This window comes from Protopterus annectens, chromosome 6.part0, assembly GCF_019279795.1.
Source record: "Protopterus annectens isolate FY-2018-M chromosome 6.part0, PAN1.0, whole genome shotgun sequence".
Classification (NCBI taxonomy): Eukaryota; Metazoa; Chordata; order Ceratodontiformes; family Protopteridae; genus Protopterus; species Protopterus annectens.
In genome coordinates, this window is record NC_056737.1 from 1,889,384,230 (window position 1) to 1,889,404,176 (window position 19,947).

The following is a 19,947-nucleotide window of genomic DNA, read 5'->3' on the forward strand; positions in this document are numbered from 1 at the left end:
GACCACGCCCCACATTTTACAACTACATACATCTCACATGTTATACTTAGAAAACTGTGAATAGGGATAGCAACACAGTATTCTGTTGATATGCTAGCCATAGTGGCAGTTCTGGATATGTGAAGTCCTCTTGAATTGCAGTACATAAGTACATGGCATTTATGAACAATCACATTTTCTACCACAAACAATACGCAGCTTGCTTCCATAAATGCTTCCTTTCACACTTAATATTGTCATTGCAATGATTTTTACATACAAGATTCTTCTCAGTAAGACCCCATTTTTATGTATGCATGCGCATAGCCATTATAACTTCATTTTTGTTTCCCCTCACAGATATAAGGCAAGGAAAATGAAAACATTATTTAACCTATATGTTCAAATGTCAACTTTGTGTATGAAATTATTTCCTTTGTTCACACGCTTCTTTTTGGAATTTACTTCTTAGAAGTCAAGGCCAACGTCAGTGATCTCTGGCTGACTAAATTTGCAGATAATTACATATTAGGAGCTGTCATTGAATCTCGCACTGACACAAATGTTCTCCAGGAGGGGCTGATACAGACAAACAACTGCTGCCAGGCCATGGACTAAAACTAAATGCCATTGAATGCATAATAGTATCCTTTGGGAAGTCATCCATCCCTGGTAACTATCATATTGACAAAACACCCCTTAGAGCTGACCCAGTAGTCATGGACTTAGGGACACACATAGATAGTAATCTAGCCATTGACCATCATGTGTCTGCAATGGTGAGGAAATTATTCTATGCTGCACAACTTATAAACAAAGGTATGGCATCTAAACCCAAGGAAGTCATTGTTCCACTGTATTAGGCATTCATCAGAACTATCATTGAGTACAATGCCCCCTTTGGTATGTACCTAAGCAAGCATATCCAACAGTTAGAACATCCACAGAGATTCCTCACTAAAAGAATACAGGTCATAAGTAAAATGTCCTATGCAGATCACCTCAAGGCCCTACCCCTGTATTCTGTCTCCTACAGGCTTTTGAGGAGAGATCTATGTCTGGTATACAGGGAATTGTCAGACCCCACTCTGATGGACCTCCTGCATATCCACAAAACAAATAGCACCAGAATTACCCATTCTAAAGACTTAAACCTTGCCTCTGATATAAATAGCACCTTCTGGAGAGATAGGTATGTATCCCAGAGACTACCAATTCTATGGAACAGGCTCCTCATCCATGAGAAGCAGAGTTCGTCCCTATCCCAATTCAAGGGCAACTTGGACAAATGGATGGGAAACTGGAAGCTTATCCCTGGTTTGGCACCTATGTCTCTGATGGGCACAGATAACCTGGAAATGGTTTATCTCTCAGGCCCATGTTTACACTTATCAAGAGTATCAGAACTTGTCAGAGATTTGGGATGCATGGCTAGGGTTAAAAAAAGGCCATTGTGGTCATTAGCCTAGTAAATACCTATGACCCTATACATGACAATGTGCAGTACCTGCAGTATATACAATGCTCCCTACTATGTCTGCTTTCCTTGACAATGGTTAACTTGTCTCTCAACTTCATTATTTACAAATTCACTTTGTTACATAGTAGCTGTGTGTGTGTCTCTCTCTCTCGCTCATCTCCATTGGTCAATTTTTCCTTTCTTTTAATAATGTACATGTCCCTGAGTGGGCATGATTGCTACTATACTGATCAATAATTATAATTACTGGTGGTTGTACAGTAAAGAATTTATATATAATGACACCATCTGTAAGCTCTCCCTGCTTCTTTATTTATGTAGTTCAAGTTGCAATTACCTTGTATTATACCTTCTGCCTATGCTCACATACTGGGGTTAAACTTATTTACAGCCTGTTGTTTATAATGTGTGTTTGAACCTATCTACACCTCAATGTGGCTGCTAGCAGGTGTTCTGGCCACAAACAGGTGTTGCTCAACATATACTGCTGGTTACTGGCTACCATATTCAAGGAACACTGCTTTTCATCACTCTAAGATGAACACATGTTCAAGTTTAGCACAATTTATACACTGTATACAACTTTTTTAATGAATCCCATGGTTATATTGGCAGAATTAAATCTTTTGGAAACTCTAATCAGTTATTCATTTCTTATGAAGGTAAAAATAAAGAACAAGACAGACTATCTCCAAGTGGCAGTCCCATGCTATTACATTTTTTTATACAGAACACAATGAGGAATTTCTATGCAGTTTCAAGATTTACTCCTTCAGGGCATTGGCTTCACCTGTGAGTTTTTTTTTTGTTTGTTTTTTTTTTTGTGTGTGCTCCATGCATACTTTTACAAACCACTACAAGATTCCCTTCTCAATGTGATGATGTGAGGTATTGCCAGCTGTGCCAGGAGAAGCAGGGCAGTGGATGTGTAGCATATGCCAGCACAGTTAGCTGGAATTTAATAAATTATATTATTATTATATGTTATTTGAATATCAAACTGATTTGTACAGACGCTTGTGTTGAAAATGGATTTGTAAAGCTGTTTGTGTTAAAATGTACCAGTAGTGGGTTGTGGCTGTATTGTAACTGAATTAAATGTTAGAAGAAGATACTGGAAGGGAAGAGGTTAAGCTAAGCTCCAGTTAACTTTGGAAATAGTAAGAAATTAAATTACAGGGCCTAGGCCAAAAACATATTATCTCACAGTTTTGAATGAAGACAGAGATGCAGTGTTAGTAAGAAGCATGGCTTGTTAGTCTCTGTAGGAGTAGAAGTTTGTAATTGTTTTATGACTTCCAGAAACTGCACCATATCTGATCAATGCTCTTGTGTGCGTATTATTGACATGTAGTTGCTAAATCCTGGCAGTTTTTTTTAGCAATGGGGGTTGGGTGGAAAGATGACTTGATGTATGTGATGTCATTCTGTACAGAATTTATGTTTTAATATTAGATGTGACAGAAGTCTCAGGGCAGTCTTTTTCCTGGAACCTGGCAAAGAAGGATCCCACCCTACTTCATCTTGCCTTGCTCTATTAAGTAAGTAGAAACAGCAATTCTCTAATCAGTCAGGAAAATATAGTGAGATAGTTAAATATTGTTTTTGTGTAATTTTGTGAAGGTTTCCAGCTGTGTTATTTTTAATATTTCCTGTGTCTGAAACTCTGGTGTTTACTCTAAGTAGATATTTCTTATTTTCATGTTCTTTTATTATTTATTATTAGAAATATTTAAACTTTTCATTGTGGCTGGCCCTTTAGAGAATATTTTAACCTTTGAAAGTACTTATATCTGTTTGTAATACTGTGGAAACTCCTGATGCCTGTCTGGTTGGTCAACATTACCATTTGAATTACTATTAATTTCACTCAGTATAATCAAATACCTTTGCAAGAGTTTTATGTAGCTGGCTTTGTTGGGTCTGGTGGCAGTGATAACTACCTTATAGTCTGGGCAGAAGGGGCACTGTAGTAAATCTGTACCAGCCTTTCCCAGGTGTGTGTGTGTGTGTGTGTGTGTGTGTGTGTGTGTGTGTGTGTGTGTGTGTGTGTGTGTGTGTGTGTGTGTGTGTGTGTGCGTGTGTGAAAAGAAGATCTCATATTGTGTGTATGTGTGTGTCAGCTGCTTGAAGCAGGGACACAAATGACTGGCTTCACAGACAGGGTGCTGGAGGATACAGCTGAGGATTTAACCCTACAATTGTGCAAGTGGGAGCCTTATTGGGGCCCTGGAGGGAGACAGATATAAAGTAATTCACACTTTGGGCTGACAGTGTTCCATGTGTGCTCTTAAGAGAAATTGTGCTTGATGCAGTGAGGTCTGCATCTGGAAATACCGAGGATATCCATTTGTATTCCAAGGGAATATCCCTCTCGAGTGTCAGTGATGAGGATTCAGGCTCCTTGATTACTGACCCAGAGTGGGGACTTCACATATTGGTGAGCAGTGGTGTGGAGATTAATTGAACTTTTGTAGCCTATAGGCAGTTGTCACTAAAGGTGTGTCCTCTCAGCAGCCACAAGGTAAACATTCAGAGTTTCATTTCACAACAGTTTTTATTTGTTTTTTGTTAGTATAGTTTAGTCAGGGAAAGCAGGCAAAGATGTCAGCAGAGGATTATGGCAAGCTGATAAAGAACCAGTTGGAAAAGGTTTGCAAAGCCATAGGACTGTTGCATGCCAACCTGACTAAAGAGGAAATGATTTCAGCCTTAGTCACAGCTCAGACAAGCAACAAGAAGAATAACCAGTCTTTTGGCAGGAATTTACAACCCTCAGAAACAGGACAGTTCACCTTTTCCTCACAGGATGGAAATATCCATCTGGAGTTAAAGAGATTTGAACTGGAGGCCAAATGTTTGGAATTATATTAAGCAAAGAGACTATGGTGTTTAGAGGCTGAATAAAATGAGAAGCAGCATCAACATTAGAGGGAGATGCTGACTCTTTTCCATGGTCATGGAAGAAATGGGAAAGGGTATAATCGAAGCCCAGAAGCAATAAAGGTCAGTAAACTTCTTCCACAATTAGTAGAGGGTGATAATTTTGATAGTTTTATTCGTATATTTTAAAGAGTATGTAAATAATATAATGTTGACCAAGAGCTCTAGCTATGGTTCCTTACTCTCTTACTCCATGGTAAAGCTGTAACTGCTGTTTCTAAATTCTCTGATATTGATTGCTTAAACTATGAAAAAGTAAAGAAATGTTTACTTGAATGTTGTAAGTTAACACCTGAAGCTTACAGAAAAAAATGTTTTATGAGGATAGATGCAAGGCAGATGAGTGCGTGTGATTATATTGCTGAGTTAAGCACTTATTTTCATAAGTGATTAAGTGGGTGTCAGGTCACCACTTTTGAAGGGCCGGCAGACCTTTTGGTGAGGGAATAAGCCCTTAGCACTTTGGCTGAGGACATGCGAATCTGGTTGGCAAACTAAAAGTTTAACTCTGCAGATGAGCTTGGAAAAAAGGAGATCTCTACTTAGCAAACAGGGTATCACTGCACAAGAAAGGGATACCCCATGCTGCACATGGGTCTAAGGGAACCCATGGTGGACAGCCTAAATCATGAAAACAGAGTTGACCAGTAACAGGGAAGGCCACTAGTTCAGGTATATGGCCAGGACCAAGGGTTAAATGTTTTAAATATAACCAGTGTGGCCATGTATCATACAGATGTCTACTGAGGCAAGGGGGGGGACAAAAGTTGGAGAAGCCAGCAAGTGCAAATAACAGCATGACAGTGATAAGTTGTCTGTAGAAAGCAGGGGTACTAAATTTTCACAAGAGGTTATATCCTATATTAATGGATGGAAAACAGGCCACTGCTAAGAGAGACACAGCCTTTGACATAATAATTGTGAAGCATACGGTGGTTAAAGAGGAGCAGTATTTACTTGGACAATCCATTCCAGTCAGAGCTTTAGGAGGGACCCCATTCCAAATGCCTTTGGTGAGGGTTCACCTTGATTACGAGGGTGGAAAAGGCATCAAGCAAGTTGATGTGTTTGAGGATATCCCTGAAGATGTCGTGATAGGGAATGATTTTGATAATGCAGTACTTTGTTTGCATGCAGTTACATACAGTGAGACTTGGAGAGAGGCATGTGGGTCTGGTAGCTTGGGGGAGACCCAGACAGACACCACATCTGAAGCCAGTGCTGGTGAGGGGGCTATTTTTAGGGAGGGAGCTACCCTGTAGCAGTGATCCTGAAGGTCAGCCACAGCTGTTGGTATGTACTGATGTTCCCTTGAACAGAGTGACTGCAAGGGCAGAGGCAAGTGATAGTACTCAGGCTGACAGTGAGGCACTGCTGTCAGAGGATACCAGACTTCCTGTGGAAGGGGAGCTGGGAAAAGTGACAAAAGTGGAGCTGAAACAGGCTCAACTGCCAGAACCTATATTACAAGGCTTGAAGGGGGTAGCTAAGGAGGCATCTGACTCTCAAGGAAAGGGGGGATCTGTATACTGAAACAAAGGGTTACTATACAGTAAGTGGACCCCTGAGGGATGGCTAGAGGGTGAGGTAGCACAGCAGCTGGTACTGTCTAGAGCCTACAGTCTGGCACTTCTAACCATAGCCCATGACATTCCTTTTGTAGTTCATACAGGCATAAAGCATTGCAAGAGATGTATTATGCAGAACTTTTATTGGCTTAGGATTGCAAGAGATGTAACAGTATACTGCAGGACCTGTGAGTAGTGTCAAAAATAGGCAAGGCAGGAGACAAGGTCAAAGTTCCTTTGATGCCTTTGTGATTGAGGAGCAGGTTCAGAGGGTAGCTATGGATATTGTGGGGTCTCTGAGTACCACAAGTTCCACAGGGAAAAAGTATATCCTGATGTTAGTAGATTATGCTACTAGATACCCTAATATGATGGCTTTGTCCTCTATTGAGACAGAGAAGGTGGCAAATGCTTTGTTATAGATTTTCGGCAGGGTAGGTTTCCCAAGAGAAATACTGACTGACAAAGGTATCAATTTCATGTCCGATGTGCTGGCTTGTCTGTGGAAGCACTGTGGGATAAGGCACCTAAAAACCACCCCCTACCATCCCCAGACAAATGGTCTTGTGGAGAGGTTAAATTCTACACATAAAATCATGCTACTGGCATTTGCAGACCAGTTTAAGAGAGAGTGGGGCAAATATTTCCCCTATCTGCTGTTTGCATACATAGAGATACCCCAGGAATCTACAGTTTTTCAACTTTTAAGTTGATGTATGTACATAGGGTGAGGGGGCATTTAAATTTGATTTGTGATTAGTAGGAGGGTGAGTGTGAATTGCATAATGAAACTGTTGTGGTATATGTCCTAAACCTCAGGACACGGCATAGGGAGCTCATGGGCTTGGCTCAGGAGAGCCTGTAAGGCACACAAAAAAAGGGAAAAGGTCTGGTATGATAGAAATGCTCATGCCCAAGAGGATGCTGTGGGACAGCAGGTGATGGTTCTCATTCCTGTCAGACACAATAAGCTGCAGGCAGCTTGGGAGGGAACCTTCACAGTGGATAGGAAGGTCAGTGATGTTAACTACATGGTAGAACTGCTTGACAGGAGGCAGGGGCCCAAATTGCACCATGTTAACATGATGAAACCTTGCCATGATAGGGAGGCCTTTGTGCTAAGTATTTGCAGTAGGAGGCAGAAGGAGTCTGAGGGGGAATATTTGGCTACAGTGCACCAGACAGCAAAATGCCAAGTTACTAAAGTGGAGCCTAGGGTTGCAGGCATATGGTATGACAGTACAGCAACATAGTGGGGTTAGCAATGCCAATGCAGATGGGCTATCGAGACATGGTGTGGTTTACTGTATTCCCAGATAGAGTCATTCCTCTCAACCAATATTTGTCAAGGGTCACTTGTAAAACTAACTTGTGTTTTCAAAGGACATAGAGATGTGATGATGTGAGGTATTGGCAGCTATGCCAGGAGAAGTAGGGCAGTGCATGTATAACATATCTCAGCACAGTTAGCTGCAATTTAGTAAATAATTATATCTTATTTGAATATCAAACTGATTTATACAGATGCTTGTGTTGAAAATAGATTTATAAAGTTGCTTGTGTTAAAAATGTACAAACAATGGGGTTCCGATTTTATTGTACCTAAATTATATATATATATATAGGTTGGGAGGGTGGCCTAATGGTTAAGGTGTTTGCCTTACAAACACAAGGTACAGGGTTTGAATCTCACAGGGGATAACTGGCTAGGCTTAAAATGGCTTGCAAGAGCAGTTAGCCTAGTACTAGCCTATGAACCTATATATATATATATATATATATATATGTTAACAGAGGATACTGGAAGAGAAGAGGTTAAGCTCTGCTCCAGCTAACTTTGGAAAATAGTAAGAAATTAAATTACTTGGCCTAGGCCATTAAGATGTTATCTCACAGTTTTGAATGAAGCCAGAGATGCAACTTCTGTACGAAACATGGTTTGTTAGTCTCTATAGGAGGAGTAGAAGTTTGTAATTGTTTTATGCTGCAACAGATCTGAGTAATGCTCTTGTTTGTATATTAGTGGCATGTAGCTGCTACATCCGGGCAGTTTCTAGCAATGGGGGGTTGCACTGGAACCAGAAGTCAGATGACCAAATGTATGTGATATCATTCTGTACAGAAATAATGTTTTAATATTAAGTGAGACAAAAGTCTCAGGACATTCTGTTTCTTGGAATATGACATAGAAGGATCTCTCCCCTACTTCATCTTGCCTTATTCTATTAAGTAATTAGGAACAACAATTTTATAGATCAGCCAGGAAAATATAGTGAGAATGGTTAAGTATTGTTTTTCTGTAATTGTGTGAATCTTTCCGGCTATGTTATTTTCAATATTTCCCACGATTGAAACTCTGGTGTTTACTGTAAATAGATATTTCTTATTTACATGTTCTTTTATTATTCATTATTAAAAATATTGAAACTTTTCATTGTGGCTGGTCCTATAGAGAATATTTTAACCATTGAATGTCTTATCTATTGTTGGCACTGTGGCCACTCATAAAGCCTAGATGTTTGGCCAACATTACCATTTGTATTACTATTAATGTCACTGATTATAATTGGATACCCTTGCAAGAGTCTTAGGTAGCTGGCTTTGTAATGTCTGGTGGCAGTGATAACTACCTTATAGCCTGTGCGGAAGGGGACACAGTGGGTGTGTGTGTGTGTGTGTGTGTGTGTGTGTTTGTCAGTTGCTTGGAGCAGAGTCACAAAGCATTGGTTTCACAGAGAGGGTGCTAGAGGACTTGACTTGGACACTCAGCTGAGGACTTATCCCTATAGTTGTGCTAGTGGGGAGCCTTACTGGGGCCCTGGAGGAAGACAGGCTTAAAGAAATCCAGACCTCGGGCTGACTGTGTTCTCTCTGTACTCTTAAGGGAAATTGTGCTTGATGCAGAGAGGTCTGCAACTAGAACTACTGAGTGTATCCATTTGTATTCCAAGTGAACATCTCTCTCTCCAATGTCAGTGGTGAGGATTCAGGCTACTTGATTACTGGCCCAGAGTGCGGGTGTCACATATTCTAGAGTTGGCTTTGTTAGGACCATTCTCCAGGGTCTCCTGGCCCCTCATCTTTCCTAGTATAAACTATACTAGTGTATCCATATAGCTAAGGCTACTTCAGCTGTGGCCAAATGGTGAACATAGTGCAGTTGTGCAAGTAAACTCGCTATAACTGTAGATGTTCAAATTACCACTGCTACTGTGTCTACTCCCTCAATCCACCTTCCTTATATTTGTATGTTTTTGCTGTCAGGGTGAGGACTTTTATTTTTATTCTCTTAGTGTTAACCACTTAAGGGCTCTATCCTTCCACTCTTAGTTGGAGTGAAAGCTCTTAAGGAGTTGAAACCTAAATCAATCTTGTTTTTCGGCTTTGCTCAAGCTGATTAATGGTTTTGGTGCTTGAAAGGTGCCCTTAAGCTTTGGAAGCATGACATCTGGTATGTCTTTAGCAGGATATAACCCATATAGCTAAGGCTATTGCAGCTGTGATCATTCAAACATTCACTGAGGCTATTACAGCTGTGATCATTCAAACATTCACTGCTATGGTATGTTAATTTAAATAACTGTACTGTGTACTAGGTGTGATCATTTATAGTGCACTTTTAGTTGTGACATAGCACACTACACTTTTTGTGTCTGTGTGTAGTTTATATGATAAGAAAGGATGGTGTCATTTGTCACGTCTATGTATTTTTGTTTATTTGCATTTGGAAATAAATGTAGGTTATATAGTTAGAGCATTTTTAGAGCAAAATGGCTAAAAGTCATGACAAAACGCATTACACCACTTGAAAGCACATGATATGGAATGTATCAGTATTGATAAGTAATTTATTCGTATATGTCCAGTTAAGCAATTCAATGAAGTCAGTTTGCAGATGTTGCTAGGAGCTGGTAATTGATTTGTCTTGAGTTTATATAAAATGCTACATTTACTGAGAGTAGTTCTACAGTTGTGTCATTAAAAAACAGGGGAAATACTAGTAGTCCTAACACTAAGCCTTACAGGATTCCACAGTGGAAATTTTCAATTTCAGATAAGGTTTATCTCTCTGAGACCTGGAATATTTTATCTGTTAATTAACCTCTTATTTTGTTGTTTCTGGAGCCAAGCTTAGCTTTTCCAATTTGTGTAGCAGAAGGTTGTGGTCTGTTTTTTTTTTTTTTTTTCAAAAGCATGTGGCATGGCAATGAATATCCCAGGATTGAAAAGACTGCCATTCATGTTACTGTAAATGCTATTAGTTATGAATAAAGTACTATCATTGTGGTAAGCCTGTTCCTGAAGTCACACTGGATGTCTATGAGTAATTCACATTTGTTAGCATGGTTAAGAAATCATTTATAAGCTAGATTATTAAAGAGATTTACTAAAGAAGAGATGTTTACTAGTCGTTTAAAATGTTTAGAAGTAAATGCGTGTGATTGTTTTGGAAGCATGATAATTATTGTATGTTTAAAACTCATGCCAGTAGAATGTAATAGATTGCAGATGTTGAACTGGGGTTTATATTAATGTTGTTCTTAAGTAAAGGAAAGCAAGAAGGATTTTGATGTAGTTCAGTCTTGACTTCTGCCTAATTTCATGATTTTTCTCACTAGCTATGTGGATATTTACTTGAAGCAGAAAGTTGGAGAAAGACCTGTTAGTAGATTATTATGATGATGTGTTGGTAGTATTGTGAGTACAGAGTGATTTTGGAATGCATTTGTCTCTTTAGCTATATTGTTCAAGACTGTGGCTATGCAGTTTTTATATGGAGTGGAAGGAAGGAGAGAGAGGAAATGAGTGGGTTCCTGATCTTTCAGCAATATAGTTAGTAAGATGTAAATAGTTTTTTTCAAAACTGCCCTGAGATGTAGCCAAAGCAAATTTGGTTTGTCTTAGATGTATGGCTTTAGTACTTCTTGACGCATTGTTCTCTTGTAGCTAGGCTTCATACAAATAATTTCTCAGATGGTCCCTTTAACCACATTTTAATGCTTGATTTCTTTGCCCAATTAAAGTTGTTTATTTTTTATTCCTCTAGTTATCCAAGTGCATAATTATCTCTTGAGCTCTTGGGGAATATGAGATTTTATTTTAAGAAAGTTGGTTTAAGAAGCACTTGTGGGCTATATTTGGATCTGTTTTTGTATACAAGAGGTTTTGGAGATGTCATGTAGCAGGCTGTGCAGGTCTGATTCTTGGATTTGGTTATGGGTCTACAAACCGTTAGCACTGAAGGGAGTCTGAGTGGTTTGAATGACCAAAATGATACTATAGGACAGTGACCCTTAAGAGAGAAGACCTGATCTTTAACTTTGAGACAGCAATGTGTGTGTGGAGGGGGATGTTTAGCATGATAGGATCAAGAAGTAAGTTATTACCTGAGGTGTGATGTGATCTTGTTGTATACTTCGCTAGTTGTTGTAGTACAGTTTTGGTAAATCACTGCTTTTATTGTTTAGTGTTGAACTAAATGCATTCTTTATATTGAAGTCTTCTAAAAGTATTGCATTACATTTGGTACAATCAGAATATATGCATGTTACCTAATTCTTGCAGAGTTTATATGACTTTAGTCAGAGCTACACTGATGTCAAAGTAGGTATACTTGCCTTAAAAATCAAAGGGCATTACTAATAGCGTAATCTGAGTTGAATATCTGTTTGATTTGTAGTCTAGTGTCATTTTAATTACTAGAAGTATTCTTACTACTTGTATTCCAGGTTTGTTGTCAGTATGCATTGGGAAATTCTGTCTAACATAGTTAAATCAGCCACAATGACTTTTTCCAATGCTCCTGTTATGGATAGCATGTGAGGTTTCTCAAGGAGCAACCGTAATTCATGTGTAACCCTAATAGAAATCAGTCCAAGTTTTAAATAATATTTTAAACTAACTTGTGATGGGGTTGTGTGTGCTGTAGCATGTATGGGGGAAAGAAGCTCGGATTTAAGTGGAGGACTCTTCATAGTTTGATTCTAATTATAGAATCAGTCATAAATTGCTATTATCTTTTTCTTTTGAGGAAAGAAAAGGTGTTACTAGTCTAGAAATGTCTGAATGTAGTTGAAATGTAAGACTAGAAAGGTGTTTAGCAAGATATTTAGTAGTTGATTATTGATGTAATATAGGTACAGGATGGAATCTACAGATGTGAGTGGCAGCTTCTAGGAATGCTGATCAACTGGGCAGGAAGGGTAGTGACTTAAAATGACATGAGGATGGCTGAGAATGAGTTACTGTAGACAGATAAGGAAAGCTAAGTGTTGGGAGGCCGCAGTAGTCAGTGTTCTTGTCCTCATGAAGGAATAATATTCAAGGATTAGAACAAGAATGTTCATCCATCTCCCTACTTAAGTCAAAAAACAAAGAGCTGTGTCCACCAGGCTGAATAAAAAAAATTTAATAAAAGATGATAAAATACCAACGTGAGTGCTTTTGGGCAAAGCCCTTCTTCAGACAGTACTAACGCAGTTACTTGCAACATCAAATATATACAAATTCAAAAATCAATGGACCAATCAACTTTTATACATCACCCGCCTCTTTTTCAGTGCGGGTTTTAAAGGAATAGCTCTGTTTAACCCTTGTGCATGATGTGCAGCAAGTTCAATGATCCATTTAAGTTCATTAAATTCAGTTAAGTTGGAAACATCCCCACCCCTCTGATTCATAGTAACAACCTGTATAACCATAAAAGAAAAACTATGACTTGGAAACTGTGATGTTGATATAATGCATTATGTTTGTCCCTATGGCGTATAGCCGATACATGCTTCAGAATTCTAACCTTCAATTTACAATTCGTTTTTCCAACATAATAACATGGACATAGTTTGCATTGTGCTAAATAAACAACATTAAAAGTGTGACAGTCTGCATATAGACTAAAATTATACCTGTTGTTGGTTATAGGATACACAAAATAGTTCTTAACAAGCCTTGCAATTTCTGCAAAGAAACATACCAATCCTTTTGGAGGTATGTCTAGATCATTGTCTCATATTAAGCTCACAACATAACAAGTCCTTTAAATTGCTATTACGTTTAAAACCAAATACCGTTTTTTCACCTACAACATTTTTCAATTGGTCATCACTTAAGAGAATCTTCCAGTTTTGATTAATAATATCACTTACCCCACTTATAGTCACTATACTTTAACATCACACATGGATTAGAGTCTTTGTCCTTGTCAAATTGTTTTCTGTCTTCCACTTCATGACTCCCATGCCAACTGGAAAACCAAGGACAAGTCTTATCCTTTCTCCCCTTGAAATGTATTGACTATTTAGAGAATACGACATATTTATTTGAGATTTAAAGTACATAGTGATAGGGCTACCATGGATTTCCTGGATGCACGTATAGGTAAAGAGAACAATGGATGCTCATACACTAAGCTGTTTAGAAAAAACTGCTGGAAGAATCACTACTTAAATTTTGATTGGATGCATCCTATACATACATTCAGCAATATCGTGGTTGGACAAGGTCATAGAGTAGCATGTTTATGTACTAATGATGTTACATTTAAAGGGGAGATAGTGAATCTACAGAACCATAAGCAATGTAGAGGCTATACACAAAAAGTTATAGACACGGGGATAGAGGTCTCTTGTATTTGATATATTGTTGAAGTGGTGACCTTAAGAGGAAGGGATCGGTTTTGTTGGTGATCTACTTACTAAACTGAATAAACTACTTGATACTTCAACAAGGAGCCTTTATTCCTCCCACAGGGAGAAGACTAAAGAGAAAGTCTTCTAGATCTGCTATCTAAAGTGATTTTATCTGGAATAATCTTTTGTACTCTGTTTCTTGTTAGTCTTATCACTCTCTGGGTAACAAGTTCAAATCTTATTGATTACAAATGTTTTCTGCTTGTTAAAAGTTAGCAACACTGGAGTTGAGGCAATTTGCTGTCATAACTCCTAGGTAGCCTGTTGAATTAATAGAAAATGCAGCATCCTGTTCTGTTCCAAATTTATGGGAGGGGTGCATGCTGTGCCTGTTAAAATTAATAAGAGGACTAAATATAACGCTAAAGTTAACTATGCCTTCCTTCTTTATGGTTTTATTATTAGTAACTTCAAGCAAGCCATTAACAAGTGTGAAATTAACAGCAAGGGATGAGCAATTTTCCAATACAAATGCCAAGTTCTTTTATGAAATGTATCTGAAAAATATTAGTGCTATTTAGTGCAGGCAGTAGCCAGCTTTTAACTAGAGTATAACAAAAAGGACAAACCAGCCTTAGAAAACAGTTGAACATAAGGCAAATATAAGAGCAAATTGTTACAGCCTAAGATGTAAAGGTAATTGTTATTACAGTTTCGTCACAAAAGGCAGATCTCAAGTACTGAATACTCTGCATTCAGAAGCTACACTACGGAAACAATGGCACTGGAGCACATTACTAGCAACAGTGTTGCACAGCAGCATGACTTGTTGCTTTCAAATGTTTAGTATTAGAACGGTAGCCCTCACTGAAAAAGTGATAGTATTAAAACTATAGCGCCAAACAAAATCACTTTGCCTTTAATAAATATAACACTGCCTAAATTAAATTAATTAAATAACAGTACATTTCAACAGTCTGGTGTTAGTACTCAAGGCATTTTAAATAGCAACAAAATATAACAATTATTAATGCAAGGTGAAATGAAAGCATCCAGCTTTTACAATGAAAACTGACTCCATGTCACAAGCTAATCACATTCTCAGATAGTATTGTATGCAACATAGAAGGACCAACTGTCTCCTGTAGCTTGTAAAATAATGCAAAATATCACTACAGCTATCCTGCTAAAACTACCTAAAGGGTAAGAGAGGAAGAAATTGGAAAAGGTATACAGGTAAGTAGGGGAATTTGTATGCTCTACAAGCAAGGAGATAGAAGAAAGGAGGTACACAGAACACTACTGCCAGAGAAGCTGTTACAGATGATCCACAAGATCAAATATGGCTCCTGCAAGTAAAAGAATCTCCAGTGAAGACAATATATTAAGCTCTTCTGTTATGGTAACTACTAAAATCTAAAAGCATGTTTCCCATATTTCAGCTAGAAAAGTAATTGTACAGTGTGTGGTAACATGAACATGGGTAAAGAAACTTGTTAAGGGAAAGCTATTAGAGAGCAGCAGTGGCTGTCCAGTGAGGAGAAATCTCATAGTACAAAACAGATGGAAAGTAATTATATTTCAGCTATTACCTCTACAAGTAAAAGTTGGTATAAAATGCTTTATTCAACTCAGAGGGTGGTAATGCAAGCTGTAGCAGTCTCTCACTGTACAGCTACATAGACAGACTATGCACACAAGCTATATTTACATATTGTTGTACATGAAGTTAATTTTGCTTTCAAGTTCTTGCTGAACTGTCTGGACTTCTTAGAAATTCTCCTGAATCTCAGTTGCTACTATCTCACATTCATTAATTAACTGTATTCTATATCCTGAACCAACCAATCATGTTCTATTTTGAGGCAATTGTACTAATGAATACTACTTCAGCCATTACAACTTGTTTTGACTGGGCTAAAAGTAGCTCTACACGTTTTTTCCTGTGACTAGAGTTTGTTTTCCTTTGAGCACTGTTTTGTACCAAAGTCTTCCTTGCGTGTAAAACACAGCAGTGCATAAAACAAAGGAGGCATTCTTTCATGCCTCACTTACATTGCTGTTTTCTTGAACATTACAGTATTCATGCTTGTAAATTTGTTAACATATCTATCAACACTGTTAAAAAAGCAGTTGCCGTATTCTTCATTTTCTGTCATTGAAGTACTTTCACAACAATTTGACAGCTGTTTATTTTTTGTACTAGCATTACTAAATGCTGACCTATTTATAGTATAAGGACTTTGATGATATAGGACAAGCCTTTTAATTCCTGTTGGTCATATATAATGCTATATGACATTTATTACAATTCATGTATTTGTATGTTTATAAAACTGACTGCTGCATTTTGAATAAGCTGCAGCTGTTATATCTGCACAAATTTATTTTAACATGTATACTGTAGTACCAGAAGTCTACTGTAAATATTTGTAAATATATGTCTACATCTATCTATACTCTTGTATTAATACACATTATATATATATATATATATATATATATATATATATATATATATATATATATATATATATATATATATATATATACATATACATATATATATATATATATATATATATATATATATATATATATATATATATATATATATATACATACATACACATACATGCATATAAAATATACACTTGATATATATATATATATATATATATATATATATATATATATGTGTGTGTGTGTGTGTGTGTGTGTGTGTATCTCAATATAGGCATACCCTGTATTCATGAAGCTCCGTGCAAAAATAAGACCATTCTTGCATGGAGTGGTTCGTGTCCGTATAGGATAGCAGCATACCTTGCACATGCATGAAGGCATGCTACTAAATGGACACGAACCAGGAGTGAGTACAGGGGGCATGTGTCAACAGTGCCTGCACATGAAACATGCCCCCTTCACTCTGAAAGTGCTGTATGGCACTTTCTGACACAGATGAGTGTCAAGTTATATAATATTAGATCCTGGCTCTAATATTATATGGTAAACAAGTGTCCACAGACACTGAAATGTAAATAGTAAACATTCCAGTGTCCGTGGACACTGGAAAAAAAAAATAAAAAACACAAATACCTAGAAGGCAGCAGCCTTCAAGTGCACACCCCCAAATGTATGCACTCTTGTCCTACATGCATGGAAGTAGTAGGGCAAGAGGAAAGGAATAGAAATTAAAAAATGTAATTTTTTTTCATCAAATAAATCCGAAGTTTAAGCGGTGTGCAGCTTGTTTGCATGGTGCACCGCTATGCGTAGCCTGGCTGAAATCCTGAAAATGCTAAAAAACATCATCATGCTGCTGTAGCATAGTGGTACTGCCATGGTATAGCATGTAGAACATGCTCAGCTCGAAACCCCCCTCTGCCAAATTATTTACTAAACTTTTAAGGAATTTGAATGATAGATGTCAATCATATGGCTCATGTATAGCACAGTAGGGGTGGGAATATGTAACATATAAATGTAAAAAATAATTTATAAATTTAATGAAAAAAATAGATTTAAGCAATGCTTTGCTAGTGTAAGCATTGCTTACCTGCTTTCAGCTCTGCTTAGCTGGTGTAAGCATTGCTATGTGGATTTGCATGGAGCTAAGCATAGTGCAGCATATTAAAACTGGACAATCAAGAAAAAAATGCAGGAAGACTGCCCTATTTAAACCGCACAGGTGGGAATACAGCTATAACCATTTGGGACTGCACACAGCAGGATCAAAATTTCTGGCATTGGTGAAGGTGTGTGCTTCTGAGCACAAAGTTGGGGTATCCAGAAGTTCACGGTCATAGTTAGGTTCCTAGGGTAAAAAACATGATGGTAGGCTGCTGCAGGGCCAGTACCAGGACTCGCAGTACAAAGTAGAGGCCTGGGACCAGCTTGCACGTGATCTCTCCAGTGCCACTGGCATATCCTGGACTGGTGAGTAGGTACGTCATCACCATAATGACCTGAAGTGGAGGAGGGGTGCACTCTTGGACCAGCGGATCCAAGAAGCCCGAGCACAGGATGTCCCACCTGTCTTTAAGAATGCAGTGTTATGTATCTCTAAGTATGAAAAAAGTTCAACTTGTGATTGTGCAGGTGTAATTAATGTGTGATGTCTCCCCATACAGCTGTTGCAGAGAGGTCCCAGAATGTTGAGACTCACACCCAGTGACTGTCCTGGCTGCATCGGTAGTATGGTGAGTACAGGATACCCACTACTATTAGCAGTAACAAATCAAAATTATAGTAATGGTAGTACTGCCTGTATATATAATTGTGCTGTAAAAGTCAAGAATAAATGCCTGTGTCAGGCTGCCAGTTTTACAATGGAGTATTCCCAGCTGCTGTGTAATACAGATGTCAGTAGCAAACAAGGTACAATATGCAGGAGAGGAATATTAAAATATGTATTAGATAAGTGTGTATGAGTGAACCTGCCAAGAAAGTGCCATGTCAGGACTACTGTAACAGTTAGAAATGAAAAGCATTCCCCTGTGCAGATCATGCAGGAATAGTAATTGTGGATTTCTGTGTCATACACAGATATGTATGTCAAAACTAATAAAGGTGATCTGATCCCAAACACTGGTGTGTGTCATCTCACTTGTACCTGATAAATAGAATTGTGTATGTCCTGCAGAATGCATTAACTGAGGTGAACTGATTTAGCACTGCTTGTCTGCATACTTTAGAATGGGCATGTCAAATAACTGAAAAAAAGCAACAGTACATATTCCCATTAGAATGTGTTTTAGTTGTTTGTCTGCCAGCATTGTCCTGTGTTCACCTTTCAATTTAAGTCGTATGTAGCTGTGAATGTACTGAAAATGTATAAGGCTAACAGGTGCAGACTTAAAACCTACACTGTGTAGTCAGGAATCTAAATTGCAATATGTAGTTGTAAAACAGACAAATGTACAATTCAGCTAATGTGCACATGTTTCACAAGCAGTGACACCAATGTCTGTTGTGTATGCATCATTTGTACTGAAATGGGAAACAAATAATGCAACATGTCATAATAAAAGTACTGTGCACAAAGATATGTACTAGATAGAAATGTCACAAGCAGAACACAACACCTCCTCAGTAGCTCAGTCTGATAAGGATTAGGGCTGTAGTTAAATTTTGCACACACAGTATGGTTCAAATTCAGGGACCAACACTAACATCTCAGTCTGGTTCTACAGTTGTAAACTGTAATCTGAATAGAAAAAATAATGTACTGCAACACACACATTTTCCATACAGGGCACACAGGTAAAGAAATCTGAATAGAAATACTGGTATGATGTGTATAACTATGAAAGGTGTGCAACTGCTGTGTTGATCAGCCCCAGTCCTACATATAGATGCAAGCTAGACATCCACACTCTGCAGTCTGGCCCAGACAAGACCCTCAAGTATCACGGATAGTTTCCCCAGTTGCCAAGAAACCTGCACACAGAGAATATCACAGTAGATGTATGTGAAAGGCACAACATACACTCCAGAGCCTGTAACTAATATGTGAATCTGAAATATGTGTAGAAACAGCAATGTAATGTGCACACAGTTCTTCTGCAGAGGCCCACAGGTAAAGAAATTGGTGTAGAAACTGCTCTGATGTGTATAACTAAAAAAATGGTACAATTGCTCTGTTGATATCTACAGCTGCTGGTGTGCTGTAGCAGCCCCATGACCCAGGGAGAGTGTAAGTGTGGTCAGAATGTAGAGTAGTGAATAGTAGTATACTGACAAATATATTTGATAGCAGTTGTCAATTGAATCTGTTCCCTTCCCCCACCACTAAACTGATCCAGCCATCATACTGAAACCAACATGGGTATGTTCCTATAACAAACCTCTACTGTTGGAACCATTGTTCCATTTGGTTTATCATTGTTTAAACTGTGTACATACTAATATTCCCTGTTGAATAATCATTTAAATGCCTGCCTGACATACCACTAACTGGCATGCTGTTGCAACCCTGAATGCCGTTCCATATATGCATGGGTTCTGTTTGCTATGATACTGTTATAATTGCACTGTTTTGGGTAAATGGGAATATCCATGCATGCTATTTTGACTAATGTTGTAAAGCGTTGTGCATGACTAACTGATATTCATTGTTAATTTCCATACCACAGCACATATGGAAAGGCAGACCCCAGCGGATCCACCTCTCCCACCCCACCTGGCTGAGACACTGGGTCCCAGCATGTCTGGTACCCAACCCAGACCTCCCTCATCTGCTGGTCCTGCACCACCCTCGGATGGAACTGCTGCAGGGGATGGGGCTTTCCACCCCATGCAAGTTGGCGCGGTGAGGACATTGTCATCCAGGACAAGGTCTGTGGCATGG